This window comes from Mustelus asterias, chromosome 20 (genome assembly GCF_964213995.1).
Source record: "Mustelus asterias chromosome 20, sMusAst1.hap1.1, whole genome shotgun sequence".
Classification (NCBI taxonomy): domain Eukaryota; kingdom Metazoa; phylum Chordata; class Chondrichthyes; order Carcharhiniformes; family Triakidae; genus Mustelus; species Mustelus asterias.
The window spans coordinates 69,933,001-69,951,897 of record NC_135820.1 but is presented as its reverse complement, the minus strand read 5'-3'; positions in this window follow the sequence as shown (position 1 = coordinate 69,951,897).

The window sequence follows — 18,897 nt, the reverse complement described above, 5'->3', positions numbered from 1 at the left end:
TAGCGAGCTGGTTGGTTACCAGAGTTTGACACTGAAGGGTCAGGACATCTCTTCAGGAGTTGCTGGTGTCAAATTACTGATCCTGGATACACAGGATCACTCAGCGGAGATAACGTTTGGCCCTGGCCAGAGGAGGCTCACTCCTCTCTGGTGCAAAGCATTCGGGGCTGACGCTGAGAGCTCGGAGTAGAAAGCACTGCTAATGACAGAGTCACACTGATAGCAAATGTAAAATTATGGCTTTATATTGTTTAAAAAAAGACCGCCACAGAAATTGCAAAATAGTGGATGCTTTCTTGGGGCCAAAGCGTTTAAATAATAGGAAGCGAAACAAAGTTTATAAAAAAAGCCTGAAGTCAAAAAGCCACCACAGCAGAATAGCTGACACTGCAGTATTAAAGGCAATTTATAACAATGCTTTACCGTACTGATAATTAGCCTTTAATAACATTTAACCATGCACAAATGGTATGAAATTGAAAGCATTGTTTCACATTAAAACTGATTACAAGAATCAGTGATTTACAAGTAAGGCCTACTATTCTGGTTACACTGCAAGCCTTTTCCAGTTAAAAGATGCGCCATAACATTAAATGTTGCTTGCTGATTTTTTTTTTAGAAGAATGCAACCCTCCACTAGCAATAAACTATACATAAAAAGATGATCCCTCCAGATCATGAAATCTAAATATTATTTTGCAGACCTCATCGTTTTGAATGAAAGAAAATGACATTGATGTGCAATGTTGTACACGCAGAATGCATTTTGCAAAAAGCAAAAAAAACCCCGCTGGCTTCAATGCAAACGAAATCCCAAGCATGAGGCGATGCCTGAGTCGGTTATTATCATTGACGTGAAGCACTATTTGCAAAGGCAGTTCCTAGCCAGAGATCAGGAACAGAGTGGGTTGATATACACATAATACGTAAAATAGAAGTGTCACCCTCAAATAGTCTTTCGAGTTTAGCGTGCTCAGATACAAGTCGCCAGGGCTGTTGCAATGTGTCTAAGTCCGATACTTTGCGTAGCTAACTAACCAATTCCATCAGTGGGGAATACTACCCACATGGTCTTGGTCCACTCTGCAGAGCTGCATAGCATCATTTCTGCGACATCGTCCCGTGATTAGCAACATCGACACGAATAACATCAAGTGAGCGTCACAGAGCTTAAATGACAAAACAGTTGATTTAATAGTTTTGGTGTCCATACGAAAATCTCGCGCTTTGAAATTCCGTTTGTTGTTGAAGGATGTAGGGTCTTTTGAATAGTCATCTGGGAGTTTCCGATAAAATGCCTTGTGCATTGGCGAGCGGAAATACTGCGCATGAACATTCACCGCATATGCAGTGACCACAGCAAACTGGGACCCGCATGTCTACTAAAACAGAACAATAACTCACGCGTCGATTTATTTTCCATATCTCCCCTTATTTTTTGGCGGTTAAGTTGACAGATTAAGGGGAATATTGTGCTCTTTGTGTCTGGCTCAGTATTGCAATAGCAATACTATCGGGCAAGATTCTGCACACAAGCCGATGCTGGATCTTTTGACCCTGTACGGTCAATCTAAAGTAAGGCTAAACAGGAACACAATTCATTGCGAACAGCACCTGCAATGCACTGCTCGAAAGGGCAGCGGAAGGAGATTCAATAATCGCTTTCAACAGGGAATTGGATATAGACATTAAAACATTTAAAGTTTATTTATTAGTGTCACAAGTAGGTTTATATTAACATGCAATGAAGTTACTGTGAAAATCCCCTAGTCGCCACACTCCGGCGCCTGTTCGGGTACACTGAGGGAGAATTTAGCACGGCCAATACACCTAACCAGCACGTCTTTCGGACTGTGGGAAGAAACCGGAACACCCAGAGGTAACCCACGCAGACATGGGAAGAATGCACAGACACCGCATTGACTACGACCTAAGTCGTGAATCGAACCCGGGTCTCTGCTGCTGATGTGACGCAGCAGTGCTAACCACTGTGCCATTGTGCAAGAGCATAGGAAGAAAAGAAAATGCTATTTGGCCCCTCAAGCATGTTCCTTCGTTCAGTGAGACCACCGTTGATCTGCAACCTAACTTCAGAAATCCACTTTTTCCTCAAAATTCTTGACACCTTTGGCTAACAAAAATCCAACAATCTCAGTATTAAAATGAATAATTAATCTAGCTTCAATTGCTGCTTGCAGAAGAGAATTCCAAATCACTACCACCCTTCAGGTATGAAGTTTTTTTTAGTTTCACTCCTTAAGCACTGGTTCTAACTTTTAGACTATGCTCCCAGCCCTAGTCTCCCCAAGAAGTAGCAGAAATAATCTCTTCCAATTCACCCAATTAGATCTCCTTAATACTGTAAGTTGACACCTTCGATCAAATCATCCCTTCACCTTGTAAACTCAAATGACGGAGCAATAGGATAAGAATTGACGCCTGGGTCTAATTAGTTCTATTGAAGAGCTGGTAGGGACATGATGGGCCAAATGTCTCCCATCTGTGCTGTATGATTCTCTGCCCACAAATTCTTAAAACAGATTTACAGATCTCTGCATTTGTGAAATTTGACAGTTGTGGTGGTACAGTTGTTAGCACTGCTGCCTCACAGTACCAGGGTCCCAAGTTCAATTCCAGCCTCAGCTGACTATCCGTGTGGAGTTTGCACGTTCTCCCCGTGTCTGCATGGGCTTGCTCCGGTTTCCCCCCGCAGTCCAAAGATTTGATTTATTATTGTCACATGTATTGGTATACAGTGAAAAATATTGTTTCTTGTGTGTTGCAGACAAATAATACTACACTGCTGTTAAGTTGTGTGCATTAGGTTGATTGGCCATGGTAAATTGCCGCTTAGTGTCAGGGGGATTAGCAGGGTAAACATGTGGGGTTACGGGGATAGGACCTGGGTAGGATTGTTGTCGGTGCAGGCTTGATGGGCCGAATGGCCTCTTTCTGCATTATAGGGATTCTATAATCTTACATCACATTTGTTCGTTTGCTCTCCGCTGATGTTATAGTGTATGTGCACCTGTGTGTAAACGGAAGTGTGTCTGTCTTTTGTAGACAATGAGAGCGCAAGTTATTTTGTTACTTGCAGGAAGAAATGTACCAATGCTCCAGTCCACCCAGCAACTGGCATTCTCACAGTTCCTTGGGACATTGCAAGCCGTTGTGCAAGACCACTTGTGCAGTGTGGTCATGAACACCGAAATTCTCAGGGTGTGTTGTGGGACTCTGCACTGGATCAAATCACTTGTCTTGGGTCACTGTCTGTGCGGAGTCTGCACATTCTCCCCGCATTTGCGTGGGTTTCGTCCGGGTGCTCCGGTTTCCTCCCACCGTCTGAAAGACGTGCCGGTTAGGTGCATTGGCCATGCTGAATTCTCCCTCAACAGGCATTGGAGTATGGCGACGAGGGGATTTTCACAGTAACATCATTGCAGTGTCAATGTAAGCCTACTTCTGTCACTAATAAATAAACTTGTCCTAACAGTGAGCTTAGGTTGACATTCTGACTACTTCAGCAACGCAGTATAAAACCTTTCAGCGGTCATATCAGTAAGTCCCTGCTAACTACTGCTTCAGACTACACATAGTGACTTGGGCACATTTTTGATGTATTCTGAATTCAAGCAGCCATGCCTCCCCCCCCCCCACCCCAACCCCCGCCACATTTCACCCAGAAAGGAAGTATTCATTTTCTTCCCGAACCACCATGCAATGCTGCATTCATGTAAAACACTCTCTGGCAGTCTTGCTTACACGCTGTTTTCATCACAGATTCACTGGATAAGATCATTAATGGCATTTAAAAAAAAATATACAAATGAGCACACCGGCCCTCCCTTCCGCACTTGCTGCAGAGGAGAAAAGACAATTCAGAAAGCATCAAGCACTTTTAATCTGATTTGATAACGGCACTGTAATGATTCTGTCATTGTCGTACTGGGTCCTCAGCAGTTAGCATGTTGCGAAAGAGAAGCCAAGCTGCAGGGAATGAATGCCCTATTATCAGGTGGCTACTACACTACTACAAACGCATCGGCGTGCCAGCAGTTTTGAGAAACATTTATTCCCGGGAGGTGGGTGTCACTGGCAAGGCCAGCATTTTTTTTGGGGCCGTTCTTAAATGCCCTTGACAAGGTGCTCACTGAGCCCTCGCTTCTTCAACCCTTAAAAGTGAGCTGAAGGAGGCTGCTACAGTCTATGATGAGAGCAGTAAATAGTCTCAGTGTATTTAACTGCACAAAGCACGAGGGGGGATGGCGGTGGGAGTGATCAGTCCGCAGAGAAAGGTTGGAGAGATTTAGCTTTTGTTAGTTTGTTTTTTAACACGACTGATTAATTGCGTGAAGCAACAAAAAAAGTTATCTTTGCTTTATTAAAAAAAAACTCCCAACTTTGTAACAGACTGTGTTTTTCAGCAAGATGACAGGTCACATTGGAATTGGGCCAAAAAACATGTTTTAATAAGAGGCAGTAACTGGGATGGCTTGAAAACAAAGTGGGACAGAGTTCTCTTTTTTTGGCTGTTAAGATGACACCATATAGGACTCACAAAGATTGCTTTTTAAGATTTGAGTAGATAACGGCGTCTAAATTCAAAGCAATTGAAGGAAAGACGGAGACGAAGGGGAGACCTGATAGAGGTCCACAAAATTACGAGAGGCAGAGACAGGGTGGGTAGTCAGGCTTTTTCCCAGGCTGGAAGGGGGCACAGGTTCAAGGTGAGAGGGGGAATTTTAAGGGAGAAGTGTGGGGGACGCTTTTCACGCAGAGAATGGTGAGTGCCTGGAACACGCTGTCAGAGGAGGTGGTGGAAAGAGGCACATTAGCAACATTTAAGAGGCACCCGGATGGGTACGTATACAGGGAGGAAATAGAGGGATTCGGACTGAGTGAGGGCAGAAGGTTTATTTTTAGTTTGATTAAGGCATCATGATCGGCACAGGCTTGACGGGCTAAAGGGCCTGTTCCTGTGCTGTACTTTTCTTTGTTCTTTGTTCTTTGATTTGGGTGGTGATCTAAGTTAACACGTGGCCTTGAACTGGTGGGATAAGAATCCATTAATTTCGCAGCCTTAATAAATGCCTAAAGTGAAATGCAATATGGAGAAGCTGAGCTGAGTTTCTTGTGGATTACACTTTGCGCCAGAAAACTGCTAGCAATTAAGCACTAATTGGCAAAACCACTCACGGAGGAGGCTGCAGAGAATGCCTGTTGTGGGGAAATGAGATGCCACACATGTGCAGTTGGAGACGTTCTTTGATACAAAAGTACAGGCAGATTGTTGGGACAGGGTAGAGGGGCAAGAAATTGGGTTCAAAGCTGACCATTTGTTTGGTGCCAGGAGTGCCCTTAGAACGCCAAAATGGCATCTGGGACGTGCACCCATGCCTAGGGGGGAAATCAGTCCAAACACCATACTGATGAAGGTGTGAGCGTAGACGCATTAAGCATCTGCTGGATACCTGGCGCAAAGGCAGATCATGCCATCAATCAGCACACAATACTGCACAGTATACCATAAGATATAAGAGCAGAATTAGGCCATTTGGCCTATAGAGGTTGCTCCGCCATTCGATCATGGTTGATAAGTTTCTCAACTCTATTCTCCCTCCTTTTCCCTGTAACCTTTGATCCCCTTACCAATTAAGAACCTATCTATCTCTGTCTTAAGTACATTCAACGACTGGGCTCCACAGCCTTCTGTGGCAATGAATTCCACAGATTCACCACCCTCTGGCTGAAGAAATTCATCCTCATCTTGGTTCTAAAGAGTTGTCGCTTTACTCGGATCCTAGTCTCCCCTACTAATAGAAACATCTTCCCCACGTCCACTCTATCCAGGCCTTTCAGTATTCAGTATGATGTCAACATTGCCATTTTGGAGGCCATTCACCTAATTAACAGACTCTTTATCTATCTCAGACAAAGAAGCAGGAAGGGACCACTAACAATGCTATTTAAAAGACTACTTTCAGAATTCTTGTTGGTTAATTTATTCTGGCTGTTGCCACGGAGCGGTACGGCAGATGCTGAAGGATGTTTTGCTCACATCAAGTCTTCGACACAAACCAGTTGCTTCCATATCTGGCTGCACCAGTAGCAATGCCCTTTGGAATACAGCATGACTTGGAAAAGGAACAGTGGTCATGCAGAGCATGAGGAGGAGGGGGAAGAAGGGCTCTCAATGGGCAATCAGAATTGCCCAAGTGTCCAGGGAGCAATTCACTTAACTGAGCCTCAGCGAGGAACAATGTATGAAATGTTTACATTTCAGTATGGGTATCATCACTGCCACCTCCTCTACAATTCCAACCTCAGTGCTGGGTAGGACCTCGTCGCCAGTGGATGCGACGGGGACTGTGGCAATTATCGTTTATCCGTCTGGCACTTTAGAAGTTGGAGCTGGAGATATTGGCAACACCTTACAGCATGCCATCCACACTTGTGAGTGGGAAGCCACCGAGGCTTGCTATTCGATGAGAGCTGGCGGCACGGTAGCACAGTGGTTAGCACTGCTGCTTCACAGCTCCAGGGACCTGGGTTCGATTCCCGGCTTGGGTCACTGTCTGTGTGGAGTTTGCACATTCTCCTCGTGTCTGCGTGGGTTTCCTCCGGGTGCTCTGGTTTCCTCCCACAGTCCAAAGATGTGCGGGTTAGGTTGATTGGCCATGCTAAAATTGCCCCTTAGTGTCCTGGGATGCGTAGATTAGAGGGATTAGCGGGTAAAATATGTAGGGATATGGGGTAGGGCCTGGGTGGGATTGTGGTTGGTGCAGACTTGATGGGCCGAATGGCCTCTTTCTGTGCTGTAGGGTTTCTATGACTTCTATGACACTTCATTCCCTCTTGCCGAAGACAAGGATACGGTTTTGCTAGGATTCCTGGCTTCCCCATGATGTCAGTCTCCTTTGACTGCAGGGCGACACGGTGGCACAGTGGTTAGTGCTGCTGCCTCACAGCGCCAGGGACCCGGGTTCGATTCCCAGCTTGGGTCACTGGCTGTGTGGAGTTTGCACATTCTCCCTGTGTCTCCGTGGGTTTCCTCCGGGTGCTCCGGTTTCCTCCCACAGCCCAAAGATGTGTGGATTAGGTAGATTGGCCATGCTAAATTGCCCCTTAGTGTCAGGGGGACCAGCTAGGGTAATTGCATGGGGTTATGGGGATAGAGCCTGGATGGGATTGTGATTGGTGCAGACTCAGTGGGTCGAATGGCCTCATTCGGGACTGTAGGATTCTATGAACTCTATGAACTATGAAAATCATGCTAATTCGGCCTTATTCAGGAATTGAAAGTGATTTCACTCCTTCAATGTTTGGCTGCAACATTTATACAGGTCAATTCCAGTCGCTGATATGATGCCATTATTCTGCGGTATTCTCTTGTGCCAGTTGAATTCGAGCCGTCATCGCAAACCAACAGTTGACAATGCCAACCTTTGACGACTCGTCTAAAGAATTCCGTGAACAACCCACCCACACATGGGCAGCATGTATATAGTGGAAATCATGCTGCCGCACACCAAGAGATTGAGCAGACCATTGATGTGCTGAGTCATATCTTCCATTCCCTGGACCATTCTGGAGGATCCCTGCTGTACTTGGCAGAGCAATCTCAAGTCTATTGGTGGTCTGCTGCATGGTGCATGACTTTGGCATCCAGAGGGTGTAGCCCTTACCAGCAGCTTGAGAAAGGAAAACTGAGGAAGAGTTGGATGGGAGGTGACAACCTGGAGAGTCCCTTTCTACAAGGGCTGTTCGTAAAGAACACATCCAATGCAATACCAGTAACTGCAATTCCCCATTCACCAATGGCCCCCATTTTACCTTCCCTTTGTAGCTTACCACTTGGACACAATGCAAAATTAAAACAAAATCATCATTCCAAATTAAATTTATAAATGAAATCATGCCATGATGTATTCAAAAATCAGCTAATCACCATTGGGCGTTCAATCAGTGCCTGTCTTCTCTGCACCTTTCCCTGGCCTAATGCACCTAAGCAGCACCGGCCCAGTCGCTACTGAAAAGGTGTTGGCTTTCATTGGAAGAGTCTGCAGCTGGCTCTGGAGGCTGACCTGAGGTAGATTTGGGCCTAGATTACCAGGCTGTGGACTGCATCATGTTGACATGGACGGCAGCTGTCTGGGTTGACTAGCTGGCTCAGGCAATAGCAAGGGCACTCATGGAATGTCAGTGGTGGGAGGATGGATTCCAGGGATGGCTAGGTCATGCTCCATGGAGCCACTGCCGCTCCCACTCAGCAATCCTAGTAATTTGATGGGAGACAGGTTGCTGGACCTTTGTGGCACCCGACAAGCCCCTTTGCACACCGTAACCACGAGGCAAGATGGCAGCAGGTTTTTGCTGTAGGGGGAGATAGTGGCAATGTGGTAATGTCAGAGGACCAGTATTCTAGAGGCCCTGTCCAATGTTCCGGTTCAAATCCCACCAGGGAGATTGTGAGATTTAAATTCCATCAATTTTTTAAAATCCTGAAATATAAAGTTATATAAAGTCAGGAATGGTGGCCATGACCACTCTCATTGATTGTTCGGTCTGGTTCACTTAATGTCCTTTAGGGAAGGAAATCTGCCGTCCTTACCTGGTCTGGCCTACTGTGACTCCAGCACCACAGCAACGTGGTTGAGGTTAGGCCGCACTCTGAAATGGCCCAGCAAGCGACTCAGTTCAAGGGCAGTTAGGGATGGGTAACAAATGTTAGCCTCGCTGGTGGCACCCACATTCCACGAAAGAATTAAAGAAAAAAGCCTTACATGACAGTAGTCCGAGCTTTCAATGCAACATTTTCACACATTGGGCGCTGCAAAAGCAGCTACCAGATGTTGTACTTTGGTTGGAGCCACATGTGTGTGCATTGGACACACTTCCATGCTAGAAATATGGATTTGAAGTTCTGCGTAAAAATCTGTGCCAGTTGATGTTGATCCAGTTGAGGGGCGGCACGGTGGCACAGTGGTTAGCACTGCTGCCTCACTGCGACAGGGAACCCGGTTCAATTCCAGCTTTGGGTCACCGTCTGTGTGGAATTTGCACGTTCTCCTCCTGTCTGCGTGGGTTTCCTCCGGATGTCCCAGTTTCCTCCCACAGTTCAAAGATGTGCAGGTTAGCGGCACTGGCCATGCTAAATTCTCCCTCAGTGTACCCAAACAGACACTGGAGTGTGGCGACTAGGGGATTTTCACAGTAACTTCATTGCAGTGTTAATGTAAGCCTACTTGTGACTCTAATAAATAAACTTTACTTTACAAAGCCTCAAGTGCAGTGTTCAAAAACCTTGGAGTTAACTCTCCCTCTCTGTGTACCATTCCTCATTGATTCCCGGTTCACTTCCTATATAATTCCAAGGACCCAGGTTCAATTCCTGGCTTGGGTCACTGCCTGTGTGGAGTTTGTACGTTCTCCCCGTGTCCGTGTGGGTTTCCTCCGGGTGCTCCGGTTTCCTCCCACAGACCAAAGATGTGCAGGTTAGGGTGGATTGGTCATGTTCAATTGCCCCTTTGTGTCCAAACGTGTGTCTGTTCGGGGGATTAGCAGGATAAATGTGTGGGGTTATGGGGATAGGGTAGGGGGTGGGCCTGGGTAGGATGCTCTTGTCGGAGAGTAGGTGCAGACTCGATGGGTTGAATGGCCTGCTTCTGCACTATAGATTCTATGATTCTATGATTCCTCAATGCAGATCCTCGCAGGCTAGTAGTCAAGCTTGGAAGGTACAATTTTAGTCCCCCGACTCTACTCTGACTGAGTTCTGTAGAAACTGAAGTGAACAGGCAACACTTGTATGGTACTGATAAATTGTGTATCCCAATCCTGAACCCATTTCGGGAGGGAGAGTCAAATCAGTCTGCGAGGAGTTTTAGCCTGTAACTGGCTTCTGTCATTGCTGAGTCAGGAGTGCTTGATGCAGCAAAAGGAAAAGTTTATTAAAAAAACTCAAAATAGCCTCAGCGACACTAAACTGAGGCCTAACTGGAGAAGTGCGCAAGCTGTTTCTTGTGTTTCTCACTCTCGTGCTCAGGTATACGAGGCCTAATTGACTATTCTCAGGTTATTAAAACTAATGCATTGATTCATTTATTGGTGTTTTCCATTATCCATTTGTCCGATCACCAGTAATAAATGTAATCTACCTTTCGATTTTATATCTTACGTTTACACAGATTCCCAATGAAATGCACCAGAAAACAGCCTCTGCGCTCCATGCCCCATACAAGGTAAAAACCTTTTCTATTTGCTTTGGAATTGGGTAATTTAATGGCTCCCTGAAGTAATTTTGAGAATATTTGGTTTTTTTTTAAGTAATGGTTGACTTCCACATAGAAAAGAGGAACATTAAAAAATCACTTCACGTGGGAGTAAATATATACAGTCTTTCATGTTTTCACAACACTGCGTTGTGACAGATTCTCAATGTAGAGGTGCTGGTCTTGGCTAACGAGCACTATCTTGTACAAAATGAATGCGTTATTATATTAAAACAGATCAAACAGGTTAAACGGTGCTTTTACAAGTTAAAAGGTCTCAAGTTAAACAGATCAATAAATGCAGATAGTGAGGCGAGGCAATAAAATTCACCAGCATTGACTTGCCTGCAGATACCAATCGGAAAGCAATATTGTGCAGGGAACAGTTTCTACTTTTATCTCTCAATCAAACATAAAATGTATTTGGGCACTTTTGAACAGCTTATCGCTGTCCCCCATTCCCAGAAAGCAGTCGACGGTCAAGAAAATACCATAATCTGGCGGGGGGGGGGGGGGGGGGGGGGGGGGAGGGGATGGGAATCTGTTTTGTTGAAAATAAGCCACTTGGAAAAAGTATTCTGAGACTGTAGAGATTCCTTCTTCATTCAGCAGAACGATGATTAAAGCCATCGTTGGTTGAGAGCCTGTACCTAACTAGGGGTGGTATGGTGGCACAGTGGGGTTAGCTCTGCTGCCTCACAGAGCCAGGGACTAGGGTTCAATGCTTGGGTTGGTGTCTGTGCAGAGTCTGCATGTTCTCCCTGTGGGTTTCCTCCGGGTGCTCTGGTTTCCTCCCGCAGTCCGAAAGACGTGCTGGTTAGGGTGCATTGGCCGTGCTAAATTCTCCTTCAGTGTACCCAAACAGGCGCCGGAGCGTAGCGACTCGGGGATTTTCACAGTAATTTCATTACAATGTTAATGTAAGCCTACTGGTGGCGCTAATAAATAAATATCTTTACAACAGGATGAGATTTGAGCATTGTTTCGTGGGCTATTTGTCATGTGTGGGATGTATAATTGTGTAATGTCAATTGATGGCCATACACTTATTGAGAGAGATGAGGAGAGAGGGAGGAATTAGCGTCCATTTTGAAAGCAGTTATAGAAGTTATTGAGCTCAATGTTAATGAGTTTACACACACGCACAGGCACACACAAATATAGAATACCGAATGGATCCATATTGAGCAAATGCAATGGAAAATGTTTTAGTAAAATAAAACGGGCAACTCCAATTACAAAGAATTCAGGCAAAGCGCACTCCAGAAAATGTCCAATTTGTCGCTCCTAATTTCCATTTCCTTTCACTCCTGTGGGTCAAAATACAGCCGACTTTTTTTTTTAAACTGAAGGTTTGCACACCGCAAAGAAAAAATGCTGAAAATAACTCCGAATGTCATCTGATTTAATGATCAAATTGTTAATTTTATGAGAACACTGAAAAAATCCGATCCTCTTGCATTAAAGCTTGAATAAATTCATGAGCCTTCCGGATTCTGCATATTTCGCAGACAGGCCCACATCCATCCTGTTGTCGACAATGGCAACTGCAGTTAAATAAATCTGAGCAGGCAAAAAACAAAACGTAAGAGGTAGCGCGGAGTTTTAACTCTGTGAGGGCAACTCCACCTCATTAATTAAAAAGCAAAAGATACCCTCCCCCTTCTCCCCCCACCCCACCTCCCCCCCACCCCACCTCCCCCCCCCACCCCACCCTCCCGCCCCACTTCCCCCACTGCCTCCCTGCTTTCCAGCTGATTCTTCAAATGCCACGGTTGAGACAATGAATTGTTTTTTTTTGTCCATGATTGGAAATTTGGAGAGAGCAGATTTTAGGTGAAGCTCCTGGACCCACCCATCATGCCCACCCTGCTCAGCAGGTTAAGAGGACTTTTAAGGGTGGTTTCACAAGCAACGGTGAAGATTACCGATGAGATCTAGAATGATACCCAGCAACAGCGATGCCACGTCGCTTGTGGATCAAGGCTGCCAGTTTCTGACTCACGGTTCTGGCAATTACACTTAAGTTTAATTTTAATTATTAGTATCACAAGTAGGCTTGCATTAACACTGCAATGGAGTTACTGTGTCCCACTGCCTTGGAAAAGCAGCCAGCATAATTAAAGACCCCAGACATTCTCTCTTCCACCTTCTTCTGTCGGAAAAAGATACAAAAGTTTGAGCTCACGTACCAACCTACTCAAGAACAGCTTCTTCCCTGCTGTTCATCAGACTTTTGAAGGGACCTACCTCACATTAAGTTGATCTTTCTCTACACCCTAGCTATGACTGTAACATTACATTCTGTACTCTCTCCTTTCCTGTTCTATGCTTTGTCTGTATAGCGCGCAAGAAAAAATACTTTTCAATGTATACTAATATGTGTGACAATAATAAATCAAATCAAATCAAATAGTCACCAAATTGGTTTTGGATACACTGAGGGAGAACTTAGCATAGCCAATGCACCTAACCAGCACGCCTTTCAGACCTTGTGAGGAAACCGGAGCACCCAGAGGAAACCCACACAGACACGAGGTGAACGTGCAGACTCCGCACAGACAGTGACCCAAGCCGGGAATCGAACCCAGGTTCCTTGTGCTGTGAGGCAGCAGTGCTAACCACCGTGCCCCTGTGCGGCCCATGGTATTGGTATTTATGATGGGTCATGTTATAGTTTTTGTGTTCACGTCAACAGCCTCTACCCTGTCACCTATCAGTTCAGCTCAGCCTTGACACTAACGGATCAACACTTGGGTCAAACATGCCGTCCTTACCTGGTCTGACCTAGAGCAGACCCACGTCAATGTAGCTGGCTCTTAAACGCTCTCTGAAATGGCCTGGCAAACCACTCAGTTCAGGGCAATTAGGGATGGGCAATGAATGCTGGCCTTGCCAGCGACATCTACATCCCACAAACACATATTAAAAAATTCACCTGCCTGGCAATTGATGGCCAGTTTATTCCTTTTTCTTTCCTTTTAGAGAAACATTTTCTGAGCTGGTGTCAGAGACTCGAGGGACAGAGATGGCATTGGCTCTGTTGGTGATGACTTGCTGTAGGAATCAAAGAATAGAGCAGCAAAGCTGATGTCTGCACTAAGCAATGACGATTTGTATCCCTCTTAGAATCCTGGCGTCTACACTGCAGAAGGAGGCCATTCGGCCCATCGAGCCTGCACCGACAACAACCCCACCCAGGTCCTTTCCTCATACCCCACGTATTTACCCTCCTAGTCCCCCTGACACTACGGGGCAATTTATCATGGCCAATCCACCTAACCCGCACATCTTTGGACTGTGGGACGAACCCCGAGCACCCACCGGAGGAAACCCACGCAGACACGGGGAGAACGTGCAAACTCCCCACAGACAGTGACCCGAGGCTAGAACCGGACCTGGGTCCCTAGCGCTGTGAGGCAGCAGTGCTAACCACTATGCCACCATGCCGCCCTAGAGTCTAGGAATTGCTAAAAATGTACAGCTGATTGGTTAACATTTGAAGAGAGGGAGCTGTCCCTCCGAACACATCTATAATTTTGGAATTCTATTTTGGACCTGTAACCTTTAATTTTCACTTCCAACTTCCACAGATATTAATAGCAAACGAGAGGTTGGACAGGTTAGACCTGTATCCATTGGAGCTTAGAAGAGTGAGAGGTCACCTTATTGGTAAGATCCTGAGGGGACTTGACAAGGTAAATGCTGAAAGGATATTTCCCCTAATGGGAAAGAATAGTGAACTAGTGGACATTATTTGAAAATATAGGGGCTGGATTTTACGGCCTTGCTTGTCCTGAAATCGTAAAAGCCTGCCCGAGATCAACGGACATTTCAGTTGTCCGCCCCTCGCCCACTCCGATTCCGTGGCAGGAGGGGATGTAAAATTCCAGCCAGGGTCTCCTATTTAAGATGGAGATGAGGAGAATATTTTTCTCTCAGACAGTCATTAGCCTGTGGAATTCTCTTCCCCAGAGAGCAGTGGAAGCAGGGTCAGTGAATATTTTTAAGACTGAGTCAGATAGATTCTTGATTGATAGGATTCAGGGGGTGCACGGGGAAGTAGGGTTGCGACCATAATCAGGTCATTCCATATCTTATCAAGTCGGAATCACATTTGAGGGCCAAATGGCCTATTTTTGTTTCCAATTCATTGGTTAGTACGTATGTTCGTAAATACCTGGTGTTGGTTAAATTCAGTCTTCAGCCATTCAGAAGTTAAGCAGCTTTTTGATTTGATTTGATTTATTATTATCACACAGTGAAAAGTATTGTTTCTTGCACGCTATACAGACAAAGCATACCGTTCATAGAGAAGGAGAGGGGTGCAGAATGTAGTGTTATAGTCATAGCTAGGGTATAGAGAAAGATCAACTCAAGGTCGGTCTATTCAAAAGTCTGATGGCAGCAGGGAAGAAGCTATTCTTGAGTCGGTCAGTACGTGGCTGTTCATGTCTACCAGTTAATTTTTCAGTGGAGTCAAGAGGCATATTTCCTACTTGCTGAGGTCTTAAAGTGTGCTGATCATGGCTTCTGCACCATTTGGTCTGTTAGAAGTGGGTGGGGGTGAAAGAACCAGGCGGTGTTATGTTGTAGCTCAAAAAAAATTGGCAAACGTCCATGCAGTCCTGAATTGCTAACCTTGCAGGAACAATTCTGCCAATATAAGCCCTAAGGGCACCTAGAGGATTGGCCAATTGTGAGCAGCACGTCGTTGAACATATTGGTTCATTTATTAGCACAGCAGGAGCAGCAAGATTTCATTGACAAAGATACTTGTGCTCAACCAACTGTCTTAAAGAGTCACAAATTTGGAAAGAATTGTTGCATTTATATAGCAGCCTTCTCAACACATCCCAAAGGACTTAAAGCCAGTGATGTGTAGTCCCTGTTAAGTTGGAAAATGCAGTGGCCAATTTGTGCGCATTCCAACCATTATTTTGTAAATCGATTTTGTGTCTTTATATGCTCTGTTTGTGAACAGAACTCCCACTTACCTGACGAAGGAGCAGCACTCCGAAAGCTAGTGGCTTTTGCTACCAAATAAACCTGTTGGACTTTAACCTGGTGTTGTGAGACTTCTTAATTTGTGCACAGCAGTGAGATAATGACCACATAATCTGTTTTTTGTTTTGTTGGCTGAGGAATTAATATTGGCTGGGAAAATAGGGACAACTCCACTGCTTTTCTTTGAAGAAACTATAGGTTATTTTATATCCACTTGAAAAGGTAGGCAGGACCTTAACTTACATCAACAAACCATACCCATTAGAAACTCCATTTTCTGCTGCCGTCTTGGGAGAATGCCCTCCAGGTACCATTCCATCCCTTATATTTTGTCACCAAGCACCTGTCTCCTGATTAAAGGGACGATCCTTTAAAACAGAGATGAAGAGGAATTTCTTCAGCCAGAGAGTGGTGAATCTGTGGAATTCTTTGCCACAGAAGGCTGTGGAGGTCAGGTCATTGAGTGTCTTTAAGATAGAGATGGTTAGGTTCTTGATTAATAAGGGGATCAGGGGTTATGGGGAAAAGGCAGGAGAATGTGGATGAGAAAAATATCAGTCATGATTGAATGGCGGAGCAGACTCGATGGGCCTAGTGGCCTAATTCTGCTCCCATGTCTCATGGTCTTATGATTCTCAATGAAGAGGAAATTTGCCGGACCAGAGTGAACTGGCACACAATGGCCAAATCGGAGTGAGAGAGGCATGGAGATCAGAGACATGGTCACCAGATATATTGGTCCAAGGATGGCTACATCCAAGAGACCTTGGGTGGGATTTTACGGCCTTGCTCGTCCCGAAAGCGTAAAATCCTGCCCAAGGTCAATGGACCTAACAAGGTTCCGCCCCTCGCTTGCTCCAATTCCCGTGGTGGGCGGGGCGGTGAATTTCCAGCCCTTATCTGTGGCTGACAGCAGATTTCTGAACCCATATTTTGTCACGATGCCGCGAGTCAAATAATTTATCCTTAGAAAATGGTCACCAACAGGAGAACTGCCACACTCCTCTGGTACAATACTTATTCAGTTGGCATTGGGTTGATGATCTGCAATTATCTTAATTCAGCCCCAACACATGATTGGGCTCTTCTGAACTAGTTCACTCTTGCCTCTGAGTCAGATGGTTGTGGGTTCAAGTTTCACTCCATTTGCCTGGATGGGTGCAGCTCATACAACACTCAAGAAACTCGACGCCATTCAGGACAAAAGCAGCATTACGAATTGGCACCCCATCCACCACCCCAAAATTCACTCCCTCCACCACCGACAAACTGTGGCAACAGTATGCACCGTCTACAAGATGCAATGCAGCAACTCACCATGGCTCCTTCATTAGCATCTTCCAAACCAACGATCTCTACCACCTAGAAAGACAAGGACACCAGATGCATGGGAATATCATCACCTGAAAGTTCCCCACCAAGCCACACACCATCCTGATTTGAAACGATATCATCGGGCACTATCTTACTGCCCATTCACGCCACACACTTGCTGCAGTGAAGGTGGAGAATTTGGTGACAAGTGGCACAGTGGCACAGTGGTTAGCACTGCTGCCTCACAGTGCCAGGGACCCAGGTTCGATTCTGGCCTCGGGTCACTGTCTGTGTGGAGTTTGCACATTCTCCCAATGTCTGCGTGGATTTCCTCCGGGTGCTCCGGTTTCCTCCCACAGTTCAAAGATGTGTGGGTTAGGTGGATTGGCCATGCTAAATTGCTCCTTAATGTCGGGTAAATGCATAGTGTTACGGGGATGGTGCCTGGGTAGGATTGTGGTCGGTGCAGACTCAATGGGCCGAATGGCCTCCTTCTGCACTGTAGGATTCTATGAAAGGTGTTATAATATTTCTTTTCCCTGGTGAAGTTTCACTAATTATCAAAATTTTATTAGCGTCACAAGTAGGCTTACATTAATTATAACGCACAAGAAATAATACTTTTCACTGTATATTAGTACGGATGACAAGAATAAATCAAATCCAATCAAATCATTGCAAAGATGTCAGTGTGAAAATCCCCTCGTCATGCTGATTTAATAGTTACATTTAAAAAATATATTTTGTTAATGGGAAAAAATACAACATTGTAAAGTCAATCTCTCTTCCACCTTCTTCCGTCGGGAAAATGATACGAAAGTCTGAGGTCATGTACCAAACAGCTCAAGAACAGCTTCTTCCCTGCTGCCGTCAGACTTTTGAATGGACCTACTTCGCATTAAGTTGATCTTTCTCTACACCCTAGCTATGACTGTAACACTACATTCTGCACTCTCTCCTTTCCTTCTCTTTGTACGGTATGCTTTGTCTGTATAGCGCGCAAGAAATAATACTTTTCACTGTGTACGAATATATGTGACAATAATAAATCAAATCAAATCAAATCAAAATAATTCTTTGTAACTGTTCCATTTTTTAAATGGGGACCTTGATAAGTTTTTGTTTTAAAACATTAAAAGTGAGTCATCTGTTAAAATACAACGTGGGACCTGCACAGACACATAGGCTGGGTTGGCGGTGAACAGGAAAACTCGGAACAATCTTTTTGGAAATATCATTCTCAGAAGCCAGATTGATAAGGTTGAGAAATGTAAAATGCAATCAGTTGCTCGCTGCCTAAGATGATCATTCTGCTTTGTAGAGGGGCAACAGCCGATGTGTCTGCATGTCCATTTTTGGGGAGCATTTTGCGTGGAGTGTCAACCAGAATGTACAGTTAATAATCCTCTTTGATAGGTATATATATATATATATATATATGGTGAAGAAAGACAGGTTTAGAGTGTCAGTTTTCGCATGCTGCCTCGTAAATCATCTGAACGAGCTACCTGTGTCACTTCTCACAGGAGGGTGAAAGTGCTAGGAACAGACCGTCGTCTGGCTGCCTCTTAGTTCTAAAGTGGTTGCAGTGCTCAAAGGAAGCATGCCCAAGTTACTTTGTGAGGCTGGTATGGCGCAACGTAACCAGGGCATCAGACAAACAGCTTCCTCGCTTCATCCTAACTAACTAATCCGACACTGGTATTGCAATCACTTTCACTGACTGATGTTACAATTTATAAACTGCTAGGTTTCTGGCTGTTGTGCCCGTTACACGAACTGGATGAGTCATCCCAAAATTTGGATTAATAATCCAATGAGATCAATTCCCAGGGGGATAGTATGAATTTTGAATTCAGTTTTTGGAAAATAATCTGAAAATAAATAGCTGGTATCAGTAAAAGTAACCACAAAGCAGGGTGACAGGTGGGGGCGGGGGGGGGGGGGGGGGGGAGTGGGAGGGCTTGTGTAAGATACACTGTCGGAGAGTCGGTGCAGAAACGATGGGCTGAATGGCCTCCTTCTGCATTGTCGGGATCCTATGATTCTCTGAATATCCTGAAAGCTGGAATTTGTCAGTCTTTGGGGCAGCACAGTGGTGGCACAGTGGTTCGCACTGCCGCCTCACAGCGCCAAGGACCCGGGTTCAATTCCAGCCTTGGTTCCTGTCTGTGTGGAGTTTGAACATTCAGCCTGTGTCTGTGTGGGTTTCCTCCGGGTGCTCTGGTTTCCTCCAAGGATGTGCGAGTTAGGTTGACTGGCTATGCTAAATTGACCTTAGCGTCAGGGGATTTGCAGGGTAAAT